This window comes from Humulus lupulus, chromosome 4 (assembly GCF_963169125.1).
Source record: "Humulus lupulus chromosome 4, drHumLupu1.1, whole genome shotgun sequence".
In the NCBI taxonomy this organism is placed as follows: Eukaryota; Viridiplantae; Streptophyta; class Magnoliopsida; order Rosales; family Cannabaceae; genus Humulus; species Humulus lupulus.
In genome coordinates, this window is record NC_084796.1 from 192,193,735 (window position 1) to 192,218,436 (window position 24,702).

The window sequence follows — 24,702 nt, forward strand, 5'->3', positions numbered from 1 at the left end:
CTCTCTAGAATACACAGACCCAACTTTCTCTCTCTAGAATACACAGTCCCAATTTTCTCTCTCTAGAAAGAAGAAGCAGAAGAAGCCCCCTCTCTCATCCCATAAGCTCTCTATTTATAGGCCTGGGATCCTCAACTGATACCCCCTTATGATAGGGATATTTTATTATATTTATTACATTTAAACGTTCAAAATTCGAAATGTAACAAACCCCCCATTTGTGGGAAGAATGACAGATTCCTGCGTATGTTGTTGAAGCTGTCTCTGGGAATCTTGACTTAGTCTCCTCTAGCTAGTTGATCCACCTCCTACTGACCACTCATGCAAGTGTTGGTCGGACGTGCATGGTGGTAGGACATGCATGGTGGGTTGAACGCGCATGGTGGTAGGACATGCACTTCTCTCCTCTAACATGGCACTCTCCTCTAGCATGCCATGTTCCTCTTTGAACCAATCTCCTTGGCTTCTCCTCGGACCAAGGTGGTCCGAGGCAACCTCCTTGGCACCTCACCTTGGACAACATTGAGGCAACCTCCTTGGCACCTCACCTTGGACAACATTGAGGCAACCTCCTTAGCACCTCACCTTGGACAACATTGAGGCAACCTCCTCCATAACATCTCACCTTGGACAAGATCAAGGCATTCTCCTTTAGCATCTCCCAAACATGTCCGATCGAACATTGTATAGGCTCTCCTTATCAAAATCTAAGTCTCATTCCTCTTGCATGAGACTCCTCCTCCTTAGCTACTTACCTTGGACACGTTCGAGGCAACACTTAGGAAACCTTGGGAGGTTTGCCTCCTACACACCCTTGGGGTCTCTTAGGACCACATCCCCCTTGGGGTCTCCTAAGACCACTTTTTCCTTGGGGTCTCCTAGGACCACATCCTCCTTGGGGTCTCCTAGGACCACTCCCCTTAGCTCTCCTAGAATGTATTCTCCTTAGCCTCCTAGGATGCATTCTCCAATTTTTGGGTATAACAGTTACCTTTTGATATATGACTAACATGTTTAGTATGTTACAAATTTAAAGTAACCAACAAAGTTAGTGAGTTACCTAAAAGAGTATTCTTATGTTCTATTTAAAAGTTACCAAACAATATACTAAAGAATCTATTTTAAAAAAGTTACTTGAAATGTTTTTAAATAACTTTAAAGTGATTTAGAATACCATGTGGTACCTTTTAAATGTAAAATAAGAATACAAATTTTAGTATATTAAATTTTGTTTAAGTTTAAAATTTAGTTACTTTTTTGGTCAAGAGAATATAAAAAAGAAACTAAAATGTTGTTTTTTATTCTAGTCATTTTCTCAGGCGACACCGAAAAAATATATGCTTCCCATATATCAAAATAATTACCTTGAAGAGTAGGACGTGATGGTACCACTCTTGAGCCCAACCGACTAGTGGTGTGGCTGGAAAATATTTTTGAAATTAAGGAGAAGAAAACGAATGTAAGAAACTTAAAAAAATAAAATAATAATAAAAAAAAATACGGTGGGGAAAGAGAGACCATGTACTCTTTTAAAGCTTTAAAGTCGCCAAAACTTAAATAATAAGACATGCATGTGCCTATAAAATATATTCACATATTCTTTCTTTAAATTACAGTATAAATAATGATTTTTTTAAAATAAAAATACACATGCCATATTTGTAAATAAAATACAAATAACGGTGTCAGGTGTAAATTTCTCAAAAAAAATCTCAAAATATAAAAAAGTTAAAAAGATACTTTTTTTTTACAAAATCTATAAAAAAAATCTTATGGATGTAATTATTACTATTTTTTTTAACAAAATAGAATTAAGAAAGAATCGGAACAATAGGCCCAAAATGAAAGAAGATAAGGTCAGCCCAAAATGTTAAAATGAAAGCTCTGGTCGGCGGCGGTGGTCATGGTGGATCAACCTGTAAAATGACCAAGTCAACGACGTCGCTTCGGTCCTACTCTTCAGGTACTGCTTCCTTCTTCTCCATTACAATTAGAATTTCAGGTATGCTTTCGAGTTTCAAATTTGTTGTAAATACGAAACACAAAACTCAAAACATACAATATTAAAACTCAAACAACAATACTAAAATCAACTAACCAAGAACAAATAAAGGAAAGAGACAAACATAATTTATACTGGTTCAGCTAACAATGTGTTAGCCTAATCCAGTTCCTCAATGAATGAGGTTCCATTATGACAAGTTCTCTGTTACAGCCTATGATCAACAAAGTTCTAAGCTATACAAGTCACCAATGGTGAAACACTTGTGTCTAGAGCAGAGGAAAATTTTACATGTAAGTTCTTGAAGAAAAACAACTCCAAGATTCAAAACTCTCTCTCACAAACCTTACATGTTCTCTCTAAGTGTTTCCCAAAACCCCGAAACTCAGAATGAATAAAATCATTCTTCTGATGCTCTTTCCAAAGCTATATATATGAGTTTAGTTTTAGAACTTTTGACAATACCATAAATGCCCATGTTTGGTTGTAACAGATGTAACAATCGAATCTTCCACAATACCAGATGCAACTACCAAAAAGACGTAAGGTAGTTTTTAGTGGGTTTTTAAGTCAGTAGGTGGGAATTAAAATACCACAAATTCCACCTTAATTCCCACAAATTGACTTAAAACATATCATGGAGGATAGCCACTACTGTCATCCTGGTCCAATGTTCATAAGTTTCAAACAATGCTGAAACTTATTTTGTGTTAGGACATTGGTTCCTACATCAGTAGGATTCTCTTCACTTGGCACCTTCTCGAGATCAATTGCTCCTTCTTCAATATTATTCCTTATCCAAAATAACCTTACATCTATATATTTTGATCTCTCGTGATAGACAGGATTCTTCCACAAGTGTATGGATAACTGGCTGTCAGAATATATTGTCACTACTTTCTCCTTTAAAATTATGATTTGCTCAAGAAATCCTTTGAGCCATATTGCTTCCTCGAATGCTTCTATAGTGGCCATGAATTCTGGTTCAATTGTGTATAAGGCAACAATTGGTTGCAACTGAGAATTCCATGAAATGCGATAACTATTTAAAAGAAAACAATAAGATGTTAGATACTTCCTTGTGTCTTTATTAGATGCATAATCTGCATCTACATAACCTTCAAGCTGGGCCGTCATTCTTGTTTTTCTGAACACTAAACCATATTGTGTTATTTCCTTCAAGTATCTCAGTAGCCACTTTAGTCCTTTCCAGTGATCTTCACCTGGTTTTTCTATAAATCGACTTAGCACACTCACAACATAAGCGATGTCAGGCCTGGTACTTATCATGACTTACATAACACTTCCAATAGTTTCTGCATAAGGAATCTTCTCCTTAAATATAGCTTCATCTTTTGTCTTTGGTGATTGATATAAAGATAAATCAAAATGACCTCCCAATGGAACAACTACATCTTTGGCCTTTGTCATGTTGAATTTCTTGATTACAGACTTTAGATATTGACTTTGAGCAAGTATCAACTGCAGCTTCTTTCTGTCTCTGAGAATATCAATACCAAGTATCCTCCTTACGGCTCCCATATTTTTCATCTCAAATTCCTTATTGAGTACTCTATTCAATTTATCAATCTTACTAATATCATTTCCCATAATCAATAAATCATCAACATAAACTAATAGAAAAATTGGAGCAGAGGTATTTATATCCAGACAGTATAACTAAGTGTCATAATTTGATCTGATGTACCCTACTTTAGTGACAACTGCATCAAAACTCTTATACCATTGTGTGGGAGACTGTTTCAGGCCATAAGTTGATCTCTTCAGCAAGCAGACCAATTCTTCTCCTTTGTTTTCCATCTTGAATCCATCTGACTGGTTCATGAAAATTGTTTCTTCTAGCTTTCCATTGAGGAAGGATGTTTTCACACCCGTCTACTCTATTTCCCAATCATATTGAATGGCCAAAGCTAACATCATTCTAATTGTTTTCATCTTCACCACAGGAGATAATATCTCTGAATAATCAACCCCTTCTACTTGTGTAAATCCCTTGGCCACCAATCTTGCTCTATACCTCTTAGGATCGGTTGAATTAATTCTATCTTTAACTTTGATGATCCACTTGCAGCCTATAACCTTTTGTCTTTCTAGTTTTGGAACTAAACTCCAGGTTTCATTATGCTTTAATGAGTTGATCTCCACCATCATAGCTTTTTTTTTCATAGTTGAGCTACCTTGCACTCTATTGCCTCTTTATAACTATGTGGTTCTTCATGTTGAGAGTTATTCATAATAGCCAGTGCATAGGCTATAATATCTGCTTCTGCTTCAACATATCTGGCAGGCATCTTTATCTCTCTTCTAGATCTGTCCCTGACCAGTTGATAGCTTGCTAAATCCTCTTCTTGAAAGCCTTCATCAAAATCACTTTCTTGTATTTCAGGTTGGGTAGATGAGTCTTCACTATTGGTAGATTGAACTTCAATCTAAGTAGTGCTGCTATGTACCTGTTGATCTGCATCATTACAAGAGATACCTTTCTCATTTCTTTTAAATGGAAAAACATTTTCATTAAAAATAACATCACGACTAGTTATAACTTTGTTTGTTTCAAGAGAAAAAAGTCTATACTCCTTAACTCTATCAGGATAACCTAAGAAGACACATTTAATAGATCTTTTACCAAGTTTATCATCTACATTGTGTGCATAAGCAACACACCCAAAAGTCTTAACATGATTTAAAGATGGTTTCTTACCAAACCATTTTTCTTCAGGTGCCATAAACCAATTTACTCAACTAGGTCTTCTATTTATAAGATAACAAGCATTATAAAGAGCCTCACCCCAATATGCCTTACTCATACCCAATTCTATCATCAAGCATCTAACTTTGTTCAACAAAGTTCTATTCATTCTTTCAGCCACTCCATTTTGTTGAGGAGTGTTTTTCACAATCTTGTGTCTTTCAATACCATATTCCATACACAAATCATTAAACTCTTTATTAAAAAACTTAAGACCATTGTCAATTCTAAGACTTTTGATTTTCAGATTAATTTGATTTTCAACAAGAGATTTCCATACTTTAAACTTGTTTAGACATTCAGATTTGTTCTTGAGTAAGTAAACCCAAAATTTCCTACTATAGTCATAAACAATTGATAAAAAATAGAGATTATCTTAAGTAGGTGTTCTACTTGCTCCCCATAGATCTGAATGTATATACTCCAATGGTTTGTTTGCTCTATATTTGTTGGAACTAAATTTAAGCATGTGTTGTTTTCCCTGCACACACACTTCACAAAATTGTAAGTTAACATGAGTGTAGTTAGGAATTATACCTTTTTTAGATAGCTCAACCAATCCTTGTCACCGATGTGCCCCATTCTTGTGTGCCAAGTTACTGAATCTGAATTTCCTTTCTTTACTACTAAGGCATAAGCTAGAGGAATAGTTTCTCCATCAAGGTGATAGAGACCAGATTTCTTCATTCCCTTCATGACAACTGAAGAGCCTTTTGTAATCTTAATGATGCCTCTACTGATTCTGTAGTTGTGACCTTCATCATCAAGAGTGCCCAGGGAAATTAAATTCCTTTTCAGATCAGATATGTGTCTTACATTGTTGAGAATTTTCATTGTTCCATCTGAACCTTTTATGGAAATTGAACCAATGCCAATCACATTACATTGGTGGTCATTTCCCATTAAAACTTTGCCACCATTTGTCTCTTTGCACTCCATGAACCACTCTCTTTTAGGACACATGTGATAGGTGCAACCCATGTCCAAGATCACACATCCCCATCTATACTATAAGGATCATCCACCAAAGCTGATGAATTTCTATTATCTTCTTCTTTCTTCTTCTTCTTGTATCCCCAACAATACTTTATTAAGTGGCCAACCTTGCCACAGTGATGTCATTTTCTAGTCTCCTTTGGCCTTGACTTAGATCTCAAATGAAATCTTGAAGGTCCTCTCGAAGTGTTTCTCTTGTTTCTTCCACGAACAATGAGGCTTTCATCTTGCTTCTACGATTGCAATCTTTCAGCCTTTTTCCAAGTGAGTTCAGCATCTCTTGATCTAAGAGCACTCATGACATCCTCTAGAGTTAACGATTCTCGACTGTACATTATTACAGTCCTTAATTCTTTTGTTAGAATATATTAGCTGTAAATTAGCTAGAAATTAAGGTCAATTGTAATTATTTTAGTTTCCAAAATTTTCTCCTACTTTCCTAGTTTAGTTTCTCTAATGTTTTATAAATGCATGTTATTTACATGAATAAAATACACAATTCACTCACCATTTTGTACATGGTATCAGAACAAATTTGATTAGGCTTCAAATATTGAGATTCAAAATTAGGGTTTATGTTTTTAGGTTTGGTTCTTCTTTGTTTTAGGGTTCCTTTTTTGGAAACCCTATTTGAACTGTGTCTTAGTTCTCACCGCCCACATAGACGGATTGCCCAGCTGCCGATCGTGAAAACCCCGAAGTCTGGCTGTTAGAATCGCCACACGTGGTCCCCATGCGCCGCCACTTACCAATGCGTTCATCCCCACGCGTCGGCGCGTGTAGGCGCATCCGACCGTGTTTTCGGCAACAATCATCTTCTGCTCCTTTTTCGACCCTACTCTATCCTTCTTGCATCTATCTCCGGTGGTTCTTCTCAGTTTGTGGTTTTATACTGTTTACTTTTTCGTGTTTGGGTGTTCTTTCTTTGTTGTTCCCTTTCTACCTTTTTTTTTTTCAATTTTTGCTTTCGATATTATGGCAGAGACAAAATAAGACTCAAAATCAGCGGTAATATCTAATGTGGTTCCCGTGATGTCTAAAATCATAGACCACAAATTGACTGGTTCAAATTATTTAGAATGAAGTAAGACGGTTTGGCTTTATCTAAGAATTTTGACAAAGATGATCATTTGAGTGATGATCCTCCAAAAGAAGAAGATGATTCGAGAAAAATGTGGCTACGGGAGGATGCTCGCTTGTTTCTCCAAATTTGGAATTCTATTGAAAATGAGGTAATTAGCTTCATTAATCAAAGTGAATTGGTTAAGGAACTAATGGATTACTTGGAGTTTTTGTATTCTTGAAAAGACAATCTATCTCGTATGTATGATGTTTGCAAAGCCTTTTACCTTGCAGAGAAACAAGATCAGTCTCTTATCAATTATTTTATGGCATTTAAGAAAATGTACGTAAAGCTTAATGTGTTGCTGCCATTTAGTCCTAATGTGAAAGTTCAACAGTGCCAACGAAAGCATATGGCTATCATGAGTTTTCTAGCAGGACTCTCATCTGAATTTGACTCTGCAAAGTCACAGGTTATTTATGGTTCTGATGTCTCCTCTTTACAAAATGTCTTTACTCGTGTTCTTCTCGCAGAAACTACTTCTTCTATTCCTCTTAATAGTGCTTTGGTGAGTCGTAATAATTATGCACTGTGGAAAACCTCTACTACAAGTGGATACAGAGGAGGCAATTCACAAGGACCTAAAAATCGAACACTGGATTCTGTAAGCATTATGTGCAACTATTGTAAGAAACCAGGCCACACCAAGTTTGAGTGTCGGAAGATACAGTTCAAAAATTAGCAAAAACACTATGCTAATATTGCAAGCACTAGTGATGCATCTGACAAATCAATCCTTATTTCTGCTGACGAATTTGACAAGTTCTCAAGGTACCAGGAATCACTTAAGTCATCATCTCCTTCTGTCACTGCGATTGCTGAATCAGGTAAATCTAATGCATGCCTTCTTTCCACATCCTCAAAATGGGTCATTGATTTTGGTGCCACAGATCACATGACGTGTAATTTCTGTCTCTTTTCCACTTTTCAGTCACATAGTCCTACCTCTACTGTTACCTTAGCTGATGGATCACCATCTCCTGTTCTTGGATCTGGCACTATTACTCCTACACCTTTGCTTACTTTGTCATCAGTCTTACACTTACCTAATTTATCCTTTAATTTTATTTCTGTTAGTCAACTCACTCGTAATCTAAATTGTTGCATCTCATTCTTTCCTGATCATTGTTGATTTTAGGATCTTATAATGAAGAAGATTATTGGTAAAGGTCATGAATCTAGCGTCATGTATGTTCTTGATCCACTGCCACCAACTTCTATTTCTTGTCTGAGTGGCACTTCTGCTTTTGAGGCTCATTGTCGTTTGGGTCATCCATCCCTTCCTTTGCTCAAGAAACTTGTCCCCAATATAGTCTTTCATTAGATTGTGAGTCGTGTCAGTTTGCCAAATGTCATCGTCTTAGTTCGAGTCCTCGAGTCAATAAACGTGCTAGTGTTCCTTTTGAATTAGTTCATTCTGATGTTTGGGGTCCTTCTCCTATTTTGTCTAAACCTGGATTCAGGTATTTTGTTACTTTTGTGGATGATTATTATTGTGTAACTTGGTTATATTTAATGAAAAATCGTTCTAAGTTGTTTTCTATATTTTGTGCTTTTTGTGCTGAGATTAAAACTCAATTTAATGTTTCTATTCTTACTTTTCGAAGTGATAATGCCAAGGAATATACATCTGCTCAATTTCACTCTTATATGATTTCTAATGACATACTTCATGAAAAATTTTGCATTGATACTGCATCCCAAAATGGTGTAGCCAAACATAAAAACAGATACCTTCTTGAAACTGCACGAGCTCTCTTGTTCCAAATGCACGTTCCTAAACATTTTTGGGCCGATGTCGTTTCCACAACATGTTTTCTTATCAATCGCATTGCATCCTCTATTCTTAATGGTGAGATCCCATATAAAATTCTTTTTCCTGGAAAGTCATTATTTCCAGTTGCTCCTCGGATATTTGGCAGTGTTTGCTTTGCTCGAGATGTTCGTCCACATGTCACCAAATTAGATCCTAAGGCATTAAAGTGTGTTTTTCTAGGTTATTCTCGTCTTAAGAAAGGGTATAGGTGTTATTGTCCTAATCTTAACAAATATCTTGTTTCTATTGATGTTTCTTTCATGGAAAACACACCCTATTTTTCGTCTTCATCTACTCCTACTCGCCAGGGGGAGGAAGATGATTTGTTGGTATATTCTATCACATCTTCTTCCCCTGACACATCTTCTGACGAGTCTCATGTTCCTCCACCTGCCTCGGTCACAACTCTTGACATGCCTCCGCCACCTATTTAAGTGTACTCCAGACGTCCACCTCCCGTTTCATGTCATGCACCTTCTTCTTCGTCCTCAGATCAGGACCCAAGCGATGATCTTACCATTACACTATGTAAAGGTAAACATCAATGCACTTATCCTATTTCTTCTTTTGTTTCTTATAATCATTTGTCCTCTTCTTCTTACTCCTTTATTGCTTCTCTTGATTCTATCTCAATTCCTAAAAGTGTTTGTGAAGCCATATCTCATCCTGGTTGGCATGATGCAATGATAGAAGAGATGAATGCCTTAGATGAGAATGGTACTTGGGACTTGGTTTATTTACCTTCAGGAAAACGGGCCATAGGGTGTAAATGGGTATTCACGGTGAAAGTCAATCCATATGGAACAATTTCTCAATTAAAAGCTTGTCTTGTTGATAAGGGTTATGCTCAAACCTATGGAGTGGACTATTGTGATACTTTTTCTCCTGTTGCTAAACTTACAACTATTTGGCTGTTTATTTCCATGGCCGCTACTCATCATTGGCCTTTGCATTAGTTCGATATCAAAAATACTTTTCTTCATGGAGATCTCCAGGAAGAGGTTTATATGGAGCAACCTCCTGGGTTTGTTGCTCAGGGGGAGTCAGGGCGAGTCTGTCATCTTCAAAAATATTTATATGGCTTGAAACAAAGTCATCATGCTTGGTTTGGTAAATTTAGTTAGGTTGTTGATGAATTCTGTATGTTGAAAAGTAAGTCAGACCATTCTGTGTTCTATAAAAGATCAACGGTCGGTATCATTTTGTTAGTTGTGTATGTGGATGACATTGTTATTACTAGAAATGATACTAGAGGAATCTCATCCCTTAAATCTTTCATTCACACTCAGTTTCACACAAAGGATTTGGGGGTGCTCAAGTAATTCTTGGGAGTTGAAGTCACTCAGAGTAAACAAGGTATTTTTCTATCTCAAAGGAAGTATGTACTTGATTTGTTAACTGAGACGGAAAAATTGGGAGCAAAACCTTGTAGTACTCCAATGAATCCTGTTGTGCACTTTACAAGTGATGGGGAACCATTTGAAGACCCTGAAAAATATTAGAGGTTGGTTGGAAAGTTGAATTATCTTATTGTGACTCGTCCAGACATTGCATTCTCAATTAATGTTGTTAGTCAGTTTATGTCATCTCCAACAATTCATCATTGGGCAGCGTTAGAGAAAATTTTGTGTTACTTGAAAGGAGCACCAAGACGAGGTATTGTTTACACGGATCATGGTAAATCATTTTTGTGTATCTTCTTCTAGAGCTGAGTCCAATTTCTGGTAAATCAGAACAGCCATCATCTTCTCTTTCCAAAGGCTGAAATCCCCTGAACCATCAAACTTGTCTAGATCAAATTTTGCTGTTGCGGAAGCCATTGTTGTTTCTTTCTTGAAGATTCTTCTGATACCACTGTTGTAAATACACAACACTAAACTCAAAACAAAACAATATTCAAACTCAAACAACAATACTAAAATCAACTAACCAAGAACAAGTGAAGGAAAGAGACAACCAGAATTTATACTGGTTCAACTAACAATGTGTTAGCCTAATCCAGTTCCTCCATGAATGAGGTTCCACTATGACAAGCTCTTTGTTAAAGCCTATGATCAACAAAGTTCTAAGCAATACAAGTCACCAATGGTGAAACACTTGTGTCTAGAGCAAAGGAAACTTTTACATGTAAGTTCTTGAAGAAAAACTACTCCAATAATAAAAAAACTCTCTCTCACAAACCTTACAAATTCTCTCTAATTTTTTCCCAAACCCCAAAACTCAGAATGAATAAAATTGTTCTTCTGAAACTCTTTCTAAAGCTATATATATGATTTTAGTTTTAGAACTTTTGACGATACCAAAAATGCCCTTGTTTGGTTGTAACAGATGTAACAGTCAAATCTTCCAAAATACCAGATGCAACTACCAAAAAGATGTAAGGTAGTTTTTAGTGGTCTTTTAAGTCAATAGGTAGGAATTACAATACCACATAATCGCTTATTTCAAATGAAACCTTAGCTACTTCAATGGGAAATTCATTAGTAATTTTAAAGAGAATGGAAAGTGACTATGTAAATAGTTTCCCTAGTGTTCTCTTTCATTTTAATTTTTATTTTTTTTCCTTTCTGGAGTTAAAATTTCTTATGTAGTCTTAGAACTTATGAATCATTCTCTAATATTCTGTTATATATGATGTATTTTGTTATTCTTAGGAGCAATTTGACGAACACGCATTGACACTTTTATTTAGTGTCTAGAAAATTCTATCTTTTGCCTTTTTTGTTTTCATCAATTGCAAGTTCTTTTGATGGGTATGTTAACAATTTGTTGTTCGTGTATGTACTGTATTAGTGTAACGACCCCAAATTCATTATTAAGGCTTAAGGGCCTTGAGTAGTGTGCCTGGAGGGCATAATGGGATTCTGTGTGTGACTTTGATGAGTTTAATGCATGATTATGGTTTAATGCACGTTATTTGACTATTTGATTATTTGTGATGCATGACTATGTGAATTAGTATGCATGTGGACCTGATTGAGCATAGTTGTAATCTGGCCATTTTGGGCATGTTTTGTGTTGATATCGGTGATCCATGACTCAAGACGATCCTAGAGTGAGCGGGTTAGCGGAAAAGTCAAAACGGGAATCTATACTCGGCTTGGGTTAAGCCTGGGGAGTTTGAATGAGAATTTGGAAATATATTGAGGTTAATCTTGATGATGAGGAATGTATATTTGATGATTAATCAGGTATTGGGTAGCGAGCGGGAATTATTAGGAACACTTGAGGAATTAGTGGGAATTTGGGTAATATGACTAAAATGCCCCTTTATGGACATAAGAGTTTAGAATTATTAAGGGAGGGAATTTTGGTCTTTAGGCTTGTAGAGATGAATTAAAGGGGGGCTTTATACTTAGTGGATTTTGTAGAAAAGAGTATAGGCTGAAGAGAAAAGAAAAGAGAGAAAAGCTGAAGGGTTTTGTCCAAGAACGGTTTGTGGCTCTCCCAACCAAATTCCTTCATTTTTCTTGGAGTCAAGCTCAGTGGAGAGCTAGGGTAGGCTGAGCATCAAGGATCCTAAGCTAGACTTGAGGATTGGCAAGGGGTTAGCAAGATCACACCAGAAATTTGAGGTAAGTTCTTGGGGATTTCTGTTTTAGGGCTTGACTGGTTTGGATTGTGTTTTTGAGCTAAATGGATGGGGTTTTTGGGGAAAACAGGTCAAGGTTTTGAAGGTGCAAGCTAAGGAGGTCTAGGGTTCAATTCAAGGTCGAAATTCCATCCACGGTATGATTTCTAAGACCCTATCTTTGTTGTTTGAGTGAATTTCTGGTTTTTGGGTTCATTGTGTTAGATTTTGAGTTTTGGGTTGCTTGAGCTTGGGATTGAGTTCTTGGGATGCTTGGGATGAGTGTGTGGTGTGGATATGTGTGTTTTTGGGTTTGGAAGAGGTTTGGGAAAGTTTGGAGTTGAAATGGGGGAAGAAAATCGCAAGAAACGATTTTTGGTTTTGGTTTGGCTGCAACTAGCGCTACAGCGCTAGTCAGGGGGCACTGTAGCGCTAGCCCCTGTTCTGATGGGGTGGTTCTGCTTGTAGCGCTACAGCGCCCTCTTTTGAGCGCTGTAGCGCTGCACTGTTCACAGAGGGGATTTTTGGGCTTTTGTGAAGGGATTTTGACCTAGGGTTCGGGGCTCGATTCCGCCACTTTGTTTTGGGGATCTAGGACTCCTCGGGGCCTCGGGATTGGTACCGAGGCTAGGTTTTGGACTCGAGGTTTGGTAATGACTTTGACTTGTGGATTTTGCTTAGGTAAGAACTAGGGCTCGGGTAGGATCGTGCTCAAGGAGTCAAGTGATCAAGGCTACCGAATCTAAAGGTAAGAAAACCGTAACACCCGAGAATAGGGCATGGGCCCACTGTGTGATTGCAGGGCATGGCCCTAGATTGTATTATGTGCAAATGTGTAATCTTAGATGAACTATTATATGTTTGAATGGTTATTTCTGAATGTATTATATGTGTGATTATAATGAAATGAACGGCTAAGGCCGAGAGCGGCGAAGGCCGGGTACGGCCTTGGGGCCGGAAGTAACGCTCAGCACATGGGATGCTATAGCCAGGGTGGGACCCAAGGGATACATGAGTTATCCTACGGTGAGGACCGAGACCCCAAACTTTGGTAAGGCCTCTAGGGCGCATGGCCGTGCTTGTTTAATCTGATGGTTTTCCTATTTATCAGTGAATTATGCCAGCTATATTATTTGCATATGTTATGTACTATTTGGGTTTTCTTGCTGGGCTTCAGCTCACGGGTGCTCCGTGTAGCAGGTAAAAGCAAGGAGTCAGTCAACCGGCCATGAGTATGGAGAGCGTGGGGGCGGCGCGTACATGTTCGGCCTGCCCGACTGCTTTGGTTGGGGGCATTTTGTATATGGCTGTATTAAACCATTCTTTTGATAGTTGATCAAGTGTAAATCTATTTGAATTGTAAATATTTTGTAAACCTTATTTTGGGATCCCAGATGCTTTATACTTAACGTTTTCAATGAATTATGCCAGCTATATTATTTGCATATGTTATGTACTATTTGGGTTTTCTTGCTGGGCTTCAGCTCACGGGTGCTCCGTGTAGCAGGTAAAAGCAAGGAGTCAGTCAACCGGCCATGAGTATGGAGAGCGTGGGGGCGGCGCGTACATGTTCGGCCTGCCCGACTGCTTTGGTTGGGGGCATTTTGTATATGGCTGTATTAAACCATTCTTTTGATAGTTGATCAAGTGTAAATCTATTTGAATTGTAAATATTTTGTAAACCTTATTTTGGGATCCCAGATGCTTTATACTTAACGTTTTCAATGAAACTAAACATTTTCAAAGAGTACAGCCTTAAACTCTGGTTTATTCACACTTTTGGTTTTAGAAACCACTTAGAGTCAGTCAAAAGCACGATTTCTATTTTAAACTCACTAAGTAACGGCTCTAAGGTAGTAGGGCGTTACAATTAGTTTCAGTTATACTTTTGATTTTATAGAGGTTGCAATAGCTACTTCAAGTCATAATGATCATTTAAAGGAAGAAGCTTTGGAAATTTAAAAGTTTGCTCATATGGGTTCTTGGGAAATGTGCCGAATGGGTTCTTAGGAAATGTGTTGAAAGTGAAGAGAAAACGAATGGGTTTATGTGGGTTTGTTATGAAAATCCCAAAGGAAGGGATGGAACTGGCCAAGGTGAAGAAGAAAGTTGTAAAATCTTCAGAAGAGGTTATATAAGGTTCTCAAGTCTACTTAGGACCCAAATTCTGCCTTTTCATATTTTATGGTTGTTGTTGGGTTACCGAATGTTGTTCACACTGCTGAAATGTGCAATTACATGCTTGAAGTCTTGATGACTTATAAGAGGGTGGAGGATATGCCTGCTATTTTTGATTTTATACAAAAGTAAATCGTTTACTGAAATGTGAACACTTATCTTGCTATTTTTAGAGGTCTTCACGTAAGGGGTGGAATTTGCCAAGCACCAATTACACTTGAGAAGATGAAAAATACTGGGTTTGTTTTGAATGAGTATTCATATAATGGGTTGATCTTGAAATTTTGTTTTTAGTAATTACCAAATTAATTAAACCATGTGAATTAATTAAGGTGCGAAATAAAAAGACTGTGCTAAAACAATAAAGAACACAACTGTAATGTCCCAAATTCCCTAATGTGGCTTAGTGCCTGGTTTAGGGGGCCAGGAGGGCCATAATTCATTTAATATGTGATTATGTAGTTATACGTATAATTATATGAATTGTATTATTATATGATGATAATTGCATGCATGCAGGCCCACTTCTTATAAGAATGACATTTTCCTAATTTTGGCCCGGTGAGGGCATATTTGTATATTTATGTGCATGAATGTGATATTTGGGTGAGACCACATTACTATGTGGATATGTTTGAGCTATTCGGCATGAAATGATCCTAGGATGCAAGTTAGCGGTTCCAGGCTTGGGGTGAGCCTAGGGGTAAATTGGTGTTTATTACATTATCAGGAATGATCGGGTAATGGAATATGATTTTATAATTATTTGAGGGTATTGGGAATGATGGTAATTGGAGGAAGTTAATTATGATTAACAGGGCCAGTGGAAATGACAATTATGCCCTTGGGTGGCTTTGAGGGATTAGAATGGCCCTACAGGCATTTTGGTCATTTAGACCATTAGATAAACTCAGCCAATGAAGGTTGTAGAATTACACAAGTAGGAGAACAAGTGTTCTCTTTTCTTTCTCTAGATCATTCTCTCTATCTCTCACTCGGTTGATTTTGAAGCTTGAACCTTAGGAGATTTGAGGCTATTTGAGCTGGGTATTGGTTTGAGTGAAGCTTAGGGATAATTCTGGGAATGAGGTAATGATTTTTTAGCTTGAAATTAAAGGTTTTTCCTCTATTTTTAAGATGCTTTATAAGATTGATATTTTTTCTTTTAGAATTGGGTAATTGATGGTCATTTGAGTGTTATATAGCTTGAGTTTTGTTGTAAGATTGGTGGTTATGTTGTATTAATGTTTGGTTGTGATGTTGGGATTGTTTGGTTGAAGTTTTATCTGAGTTAGAATTGAGGAATATGCAGGGGAGTTGGGTTCGCGGGGTCAAGTCGCGACCGTGTTCATGCAAGTCGTGACTTGAGTGAACCTTAGGGCCTTCATTGGGTTCTGCCTGGCAGGGGCGCCGCAACCTTCAAGGGCAAGTCGCAGCCTGCCTCTGGCACCCAAACAGGCGGCCTATCTGTATGGGAGGTGCGCCGCGGCACTTGGGGGCAGGTCACGACCCGCTGTCTCTTTTGGGCCTGTTATGATTTTAGTTAGTTTTGAGCGCGGGCTTTCGAACCTTAAGGCTCGGGATCAAATCTACTAACCGTTTTAGTAGGATTCGAGGTCCCAGGGTTGGGTTTTAGTCCATGAATCTTTTATTACTCATTTTATTTATGGGATTTCATATTTGGCTATGCTTAGGTGACCGCTAAGGACCTAAGGACACGACCATTCTCAAGGGTTGTACTATATTTATTTTATGCTCAAGTCTGAGGTAAGAAAATTGCACCCAGTATGTGACGTACATGATTATTGATGAGACATGTTGAGTGCTCTATATATGGATATTGGTTGCATTGTAAATGCCTGGCAACATTGCTTACTTGTGAATGGCACTGACTTATTAGTCAGAAATGGCAATGGTGTTTAGTACTAGTCGCAAAGCTCTGACTTATCAGTCATATGATCAACAATAGCATATTAACGTAGGTCGTATGGAATTGACTTATTAGTCAAGAGTGATGCGGGCCAAAATGATTAGATCTAATCAACATAAGCATTAATTGCTTGACCGACCTGTTGGTCAAAGAAAACTAACGCGCTTGGCTAGTCTAAGGATAGTTACTCAGAGCTAGGGCTAAATGGCTCAAGTGACTTGATAGTCACATGGCTTAGGGCGTAGGACCCCACAAAGACTTATTAGTCATTTATTAAGGGCGTAGGACCCTAGGATGTCTCATTAGTCATCTTTTCAGGGCATGGGACTCCAGAAAGGCTTAATAGTCATCTATCCAGGGTGCAGGGCCCCAGATTGACTTACTAGTCATCATCTGATTAGAGCTGCGAACCCCATAATGATTTAATGATCATTAATTTATATTGTATACATGGAGTAATAAATTTTCTTGCTAAGCCTTGGCTCACGGGTGCTATGTGGTGCAGGTAAAGGGAAAGAAAAGCTTACCCAGCCTTGAGTGGAGAGCTTAGGTGGCGACGTGTACATATGCGGCCGCTTGACCACCATGGCCAAGGTGATTCTCAAAGGAGCTAGGGTTTAACCCTATTTTCGCCGCTTAGGTCGATGGATTGTAACTTTTGAACTATAATGACCATTTATGATTGTAAACACTTTTATGGGATCCCATGTACAGTTTAATGTTTTTAGTAAAATATATCCATTCCTTTTGACTGAGATTTTCATCCTGGCCTATTAATGACACTTAGATGCACATTTATGGCCTAATGACTTGTTTAGTGAGTTAAGCACTATTGAAAGTACATAGTGTGACGGTCATGGCTAACCAGGGCATTATAACTTGGTATTAGAGCGTGCCAAGGTTTAGGGTTCCTGTAGACTAGCTGGGCCTGTACACTCACCACTGAAGACAAGCTCAACTCATGGTTTGGTAACTATTTATGTGGTTATGTGTTTAACTGCTTAAATAGAATATAAATGTTTTATCTGCCTGCATGAGATACATTAATAGGGCTGGCCCTTGACTACTGCATGATGAGCAAGAACATGCTTATTAGCACTGATATTGCTAGAACATGATTATTAGCATCGTTAATTGTTAAGTGTTAACTGTTAATTGTTATTATCTTGAATTGACATGCTTATTAGCATGATTATGGAACAAGAATGGATTCTGGTTGATCTTGGACCGTGAGGCATCAAGATGTTTAGTTATCACTACCTAACTGACCACATTGATTATTGCAGCAAGGTATAAGTTGATAGTATGCTTCCATGGTAGATAGATTCATCAGTTGGCTAGGAAGATCAAGGACAGAATGACAGATAGGGTCAGGAAAATAACCAGGGTCAGAACCCTCAGCCAACTGTTGATAACTGGCAGCAACTGCTTGTTGATTTACAAGCCAGAGTAACAAGGCAGGAAGAAGAAATCGGCCTCCTGAGACAACAATAGGTTCCTGCAGGGAACATCTTGCCATAGGCACCACCTATAACAGTGATAATAGTTGAGCAGCCACCAGAGGCTAGAAGTAAATGGGAACCTCTTTATGAAGGTTCAGGAAACAGCACCCTCCAATTTTTTAGGGTACTGCAGATCTAGCTAACGTCGAGCAGTGGATGAGCATGGTTACCACCATCCTTGAATTTATGAGGGTGGCTTATGCCACATATATGTTTCGGGAGGATGCCCGAATTTGGTGGGAAGTGATATCCCAGACCAGAAATGTTAATGCCCTGAGTTGGGAAGAGTTTCAGACCTTGTTTAATGAAAAATACTATAATGATGCCATCAGGGCTGCAAAAGCTGAAAAGTTCAACAAGTTGTTACAGGGAAGTCTGCCAGTGACTGAGTATGCTTTAAAGTTTGACAAACTGGCAAAGTTTGGAATGGAACTAGTGCCCACTGATGGGACCAGAAGGGAGAGGTTTCTCCAGGGGCTACAGCCTAGGATAGCCCGTGATGTTCGAATTACCACTGTGCCTGGAGTTACTACTTATGCACAAGTGGATGAGAAGGCGCTCACAGCAGAGAGCACAAAGAACAATATCTGGCGAGACAATGTAGCCACGAGAGACATTAGGAGAGTGGGACCTCCATTTATAGGTTCAAGTAGGGGCGGAGGCCCGAGTGATCAGAAGAGGAAGGCTCCTGATGCCTTCCCAGCTCCAGGCCCTGACAGGCGACCACGTGGAATTACAATGGGCCGCCAGGGCGACAGTGAGGCCTGGAGGACTTTTCCTAAGTGCTCTAGATGCAAGAGGCGCCATCTAAGGGAGTGTCGGGCGAGAGCTTGCTTTTTATGTGAAGTAGTGGGACATTTGAAGAAAGATTGCCCGAGAGCAAGAAAGGAAGAGCCAAGAAAGGTGGACAGCTCGACCCCAACTCGAGTGTTCACATTGACTCAGGCAGAAGCTGAGGCTTGTCCCTCATTTAGTTATAGGTCAGCTTTTTAGTGTTGGAACCCCTTATACTATTTTGATTTATTCTGGTGCTACACATGCTTTTGTTGCTAGTAGAATTATTGATAGACTGTGTAGACCATGTGATTATTATGCTGTGGGGTTCGGGACCTTATTACCCACGGGGGAGCTAGCAGTATCCAGAAGATGGGTCAGATCATTGCTAGTGCCAGTGGAGGGCAGAGAGTTATCAGTTGATTTGATAGAGTTGGTTATGGCTGAATTTGACATGATTCTGGGTATAGATTGGTTAGTGAAGTATGAGTCAACCATAGATTGCAGAAGGAAGATGGTAACTTTTGAGCCTAAAAGTGAGGATCCTTTTGTGTTTGTTGGTTCTGTGCATAGACCCCATATACCTATGATTTCTATTCTGAGGGCTAGGGATCTATTGTAAGGAGGTTGCATAGGATTCTTAGCCAATGTGGTTTATACCACTCAGGTCATGTTAGTGAGACCAGAGGAGACTAGATTAGTTTGTGAGTTTCTGGATGTGTTTCTAGAAGATTTACCAGGCTTGCCACCACACAAAGATGTTGAATTTAAGATTGAACTGACACTAGGGACAGAGCCAGTGTCTAGAGAACCTTATAGAATGGCCCTATCAGAATTAAAAGAACTGAAAATACAGCTGCAGGAGCTGTTAGACTTAAGTTTTATCAGACCTAGTTTCTCACCGTGGGGTGCACCAGTTTTATTTGTGAAAAAGAAAGATGGTTCTCTAAGGATGTGTATTGATTACAGAGAACTGAACAAGTTAAAAATTAAGAACAAGTATCCTCTGCCAAGGATATATGATTTGTTTGATTAGTTTCAAGGTAAAAGAGTATTCTCAAAGACAGACCTTCGATCTGGTTATCATCAGCTGAGGGTCAAGGAGGGAGATATACCGAAGACTGCCTTTCACACCAGATATGGGAATTATGAGTTCTTAGTCATGTCCTTTGGATTGGACCAGTTTGTGATCGTCTTCATTGATGATATTTTGGTTTATTCTCAGTCAGAGTCAGAACATGAGCAACATCTAAGATTAGTTCTACAGAGACTGAGGGAACACAGATTATTTGCCAAATTCAAGAAGTGTGAGTTCTGGTAATCTCATGTAATTTTCCTTGGGCACATTGTCACTAAGGAGGGGATTAAGGTGGACCCAGCCAATATTTTGGCGATCAAGGATTGTCCAAGGCCAAAGAATGCTTCAGAGGTTAGAAGTTTCCTTGGATTGGCAAGTTATTATAGGTGTTTCGTGGAAGGATTCTTAAAGATTGCCACTTCATTAACTGAACTGACACGCAAGAATCAGAAGTTTGTGTGGTTAGACAGGTGTGAGAAAAACTTCCAGGAATTGAAGCAGAGGTTGATTACAGCTCTAGTTCTAAGTCTTCCAACATATGAGGAGAATTTTGTGATATATTGTGATGCCTCACATCAAGGTTTTGGTTGTGTACTTATGCAGTCAGGGAAGGTGATTGCTTATGCCTCACGTCATATGAAAAAGTATGAACAGAGGTACCCCACTCATGGTTTAGAATTGGCAGTCGTAGTCTTTGCATTGAAGGTATGGAGACATTACCTTTATGGGGAGAAGTGTGAGATTTATACTAACCACATGAGCCTGAAGTACTTCTTCACATAGAAAGATCTGAACATGAGGCCAAGGCGTTGGCTGGAGTTAGTGAAAGACTATGATTGTGAGATCTTGTATCATCCAGGAAAGGCTAACGTGGTGGCAGATACTTTAAGCCGAAAAGGTTCGGGATAGATTTTCAGTGCGAGGCTAATATCCAAAGAGTTAGCAGATGATATGACCAAAGCTGGCATAGAATTATTGGTAGGCTAGTTGGCCAACATTATGCTACATTCTACGTTGTTGGAGAGGATAAAAGAAGGTCAGTTGGGTGATCCACAACTGAACAAGATCATAGAGGATGTTTTAGCTGGAGTGTCCAGAGATTATACAGTGTTAGAGATGGGCTTGTTGAGATACAAAGGCTGGATATGTGTTCCGATGGACACTGCTATGAGGCAGGAGATTCTTGATGAATCTCATACTACTCCTTACTCTTTGCATCCAGGCACCAAGAAGATGTATCATGATGTGAGATCGTTGTATTGGTGGCCTGGGATAAAAAGGGATGTGGCAGAGTATGTGGCTAAGTGCTTGACATGTCAACAGGTCAAGGCTGAGCATCAGAGGCCAGCAAGGCTATTACAACCTTTGGACATCCCAGAGTGGAAATGGGAGGACATCACAATGGATTTCGTGGTGGGATTGCCCAGGATTGTGGGTCAACATGATTCAATGTGGGTTATTGGGGATCAATACACCAAGTTAGCTCACTTCTTACAAATGAGGACTACCTATACATTTGACCAGTGCACAGATGTCTATGTGAGAGAGATTGTGCGCCTTCATGGGGCACCGAGGTCGTTCGTATCAGATCGGGACCCCATATTCACTTCCAAGTTTTAGGGAAGTTTACAGAGGGCCATGGGTACACAATTGAAGTTCAGTACTGCTTATTATCCTCAGAAAGATGGACAATCTGAGCAGAGGATCCAGATATTAGAAGACATGCTACGAGCATGTGTGCTGGACTTTGGTGGGTCCTGGAGTAAGTATCTACCTTTGATAGAGTTTTCCTACAACAACAACTATTAGTCAACCATTGGGGTAGCTCCTTATGAGATATTGTACGGTAGGAAATGAAAATCTCCCATTCATTGGGATGAGACAGGAGAAAGGAGATACTTGGTTCCTGAGGTAGTTCAGAGAACCAATGAGGCCATTGAGAAGATTAGAGCTCAGATGCTTGCTTCTCAAAGCAGACAGACAAGTTATGTAGATCCCAAACGCATGAACATGGAGTTCCAGGTGGGAGACTATGTCTTCCTTAGAGTCTCGCCATGGAAAGGGGTGAGAAGATTTGGGAAGAAGGCCAAGCTGAGCCCTTGATTTGTAGGTCCATTTGAGATCCTGGAGAGGATTGGTCAGGTGGCCTATAGGTTGGCCTTACCACCGGAACTTTCGTCTGTGCATAACATATTTCATATTTTAGCTCTTCAGAGGTATGTATCAGATGTGACTCATGTATTGAGTTACGAGAATCTGGAGCTTGAGGTAGATATCTCCTATGAGGAACAGCAAGTCCAAAAACTAGACAGAAAGGACAAGGTCTTGAGGAATAAAACTATACATTTGGTTAAGGTATTATGGAGGAACAACAAGGTTGAGGAAACGACCTAGGAGCTGGAGTTAGATATGCAGAGTCAGTATCCCGAGTTGTTCAGGTAAATTTCGAGGACAAAATTTATGTAAGGAGGGGATAGTTGTAATGTCCCAAATTCCCTAATGTGGCTTAGTGCCTGGATTAGGGGGCCAGGAGGGCCATAATTTATTTAATATCTGATTATGTGGTTATATGCATGATTGTGTGAATTATATTATTATATGATGATAATTGCATGCATGTGGGCCCACTTCTTATAAGAATGGCATTTTCGTAATTTTGGCCCGGTGATGGCATATTTGTATATTTATGTGCACGAATGTGATATCTGGGTGACATCACATTATTATGTGAATATGTTGAGCTATTCGGCATGAGACCATCCTAGGATGAAAGTTAGCGATTTGTTCATTACCGGGTTAATTACTGGGCTCGAGATGAGCCTAGGGGTAAATTGGTTTAGTACATTATCGGGAATGAGCAGGTAATGGGATATGATTTTATAATTATTTGAGGATATTAAGAATGACGTCAATTGGAGGACGTTAATTATGATTAACAGGGCCGGTGGAAATGACAATTTTTCCCTTGGGTGGCTTTGAGGAATTAGAATGGCCCTAGGGGCATTTTGGTCATTTAGACCATTAGATAAAATCAGCCAAGGAAGGTTGTAGAATTGTACAGGCAGGAAAAGAGGGGTTCTCTTCTCTTTCTCTTTATCATTCTCTCTATCTCTCACACGGTTGATTTTGAAGCTTGAACCTTAGGAGATTTGAGGCTGTTTGAGCTGGGTTTTGGATTGAGTGAAGCTTAGGGATAATTCTGGGATTGATGTAATGATTTCTCAGCTTGAACTTAAAGGTTTTTCCTCTGTTTTTATAATGGTTTATAAGCTTGATATTTTTTTCTTTTAGAATAGAGTAATTGATGGTGATTTGAGTGTTATAAAGCTTGAGTTTTGTTGTTAGATTGGAGGTTATATTGTATTAATGTTTGGTTGTGATATTGGGATAGTTTGGTTTAAGCTTTATGTGAGTTAGAATTGAGGAATATGCAGGGGAGTTGGGTTCGCGGGGTCAAGTCGCAACCGAGTTCATGCAAGTCACGACTTGAATGAACCCTAGGGCCTTCATTAGGTTCTATCTGGTAAGGGCGCTGCGACCCTCAGGGGCAAGCCGCGGCCTGCCTCTGGCACCCAGACAGGGGGCCTATCTGTCTGGGAGGCGCGCCGCGGCACTTGGGGACAGGTCACGGCCTGCCTGTCTCTTTTGGGCCATGCATGGTTTAAGTTAGTTTTGAGCGCGAGTTTTTGAACCTTAAGGCTCGGGATCGAATCTACTAACCGTTTTAGTAGGATTCGAGGTCCCTAGGGTTGGGTTTTAGTCCATCTTTTATTACTCATTTTATTGATGGGATTTCATATTTGGTTATGCTTAGGTGACCGCTAAGGATCTAAGGACAGGATCGTTCTCAAGGGTCGTACTTTATTTATTTTACACTCAAGTCTGAGGTAAGAAAACTGCACCTTGTATGTGACATACATGATTATTAATGAGGCATGTTGAGTGCTCTATATATGGACATTGGTTGCATTGTAAATGCCTGGTAACATTGCTTACTTGTGAATGGCACTGACTTATTAGTCAGAAACGACAATGGTGTTTAGTACTGGTCGCCCAGCTTTTACTTATTACTCATGATCGGCAATAGTACTGAGCGCTGGTCGTATGGAATTGACTTATTAGTCAAGAGAGGCAATAGCATATTAACGCAGGCCAAAATGATCAGATCTAATCAACATGAGCATTAAATGCTTGACCGACCTATTGGTCGAATAAAAGTAAAGTGCTTGGCTAGTCTAAGGCCAGTTACTCAGAGCCAAGGCTAAATGGCTCAGGTGACTTGATAGTCACATGGCTTAGGGCGCAGGATCCCCCAAAGACTTATTAGTCATTTATTAAGGGCACAAGACCCCAAGATGTCTCATTAGTCATCTTTTCAGGGCATGGGACCCCAAAAAGGCTTAATAGTCATCTATCCAGGGCGCAGGACCCCAGATTGACTTACTAGTCATCATCTGATTAGAGTTGGGAACCCTAGAATGATTTCATGATCATTAATTTATATTGTATACATGATGTAATAAGTTTTCTTGCTAAGCCTTGGCTCACAGATGCTATGTGGTGCAGTTAAAGGGAAAGAAAAGCTTACCCAGCCTTGAATGGAGAGCTTAGGTGGCAACGAGTAGATATGCAGCCGCTTGACCACCACGGGCAAGATGTTTCTCTGGGGAACTAAGGTTTAACCCTATTTTTGCTGCTTAGGTCGGTGGATTTTAACTTTTGAACTATAATGACCATTTATGATTGTAAACACTTTTATGGGATCCCATGTACAGTTTAATGTTTTTAGTAAAATATATCCATTCCTTTTGACCGAGATTTTCACCCTAGCCCATTAATGACACTTAGATGCACTTTTATGGCCTAATGACTCATTTAGCGAATTAAGCACTATTTAAGGTACACAGTGTGACAGTCTTGGCTAACCAGGGCATTGCAACAACAAATTTTTACAAGGTTTAG

The 24,702-nt window shown here is 39.1% G+C and overlaps 1 pseudogene; it reads left to right on the plus strand.

The window, feature by feature from the left end:
- Positions 1-9,390: 9,390 nt before the first annotated feature.
- LOC133832758 (pentatricopeptide repeat-containing protein At4g31850, chloroplastic-like) overlaps positions 9,391-24,702 on the plus strand; it is a 36,983-nt pseudogene continuing 21,671 nt past the window's right edge.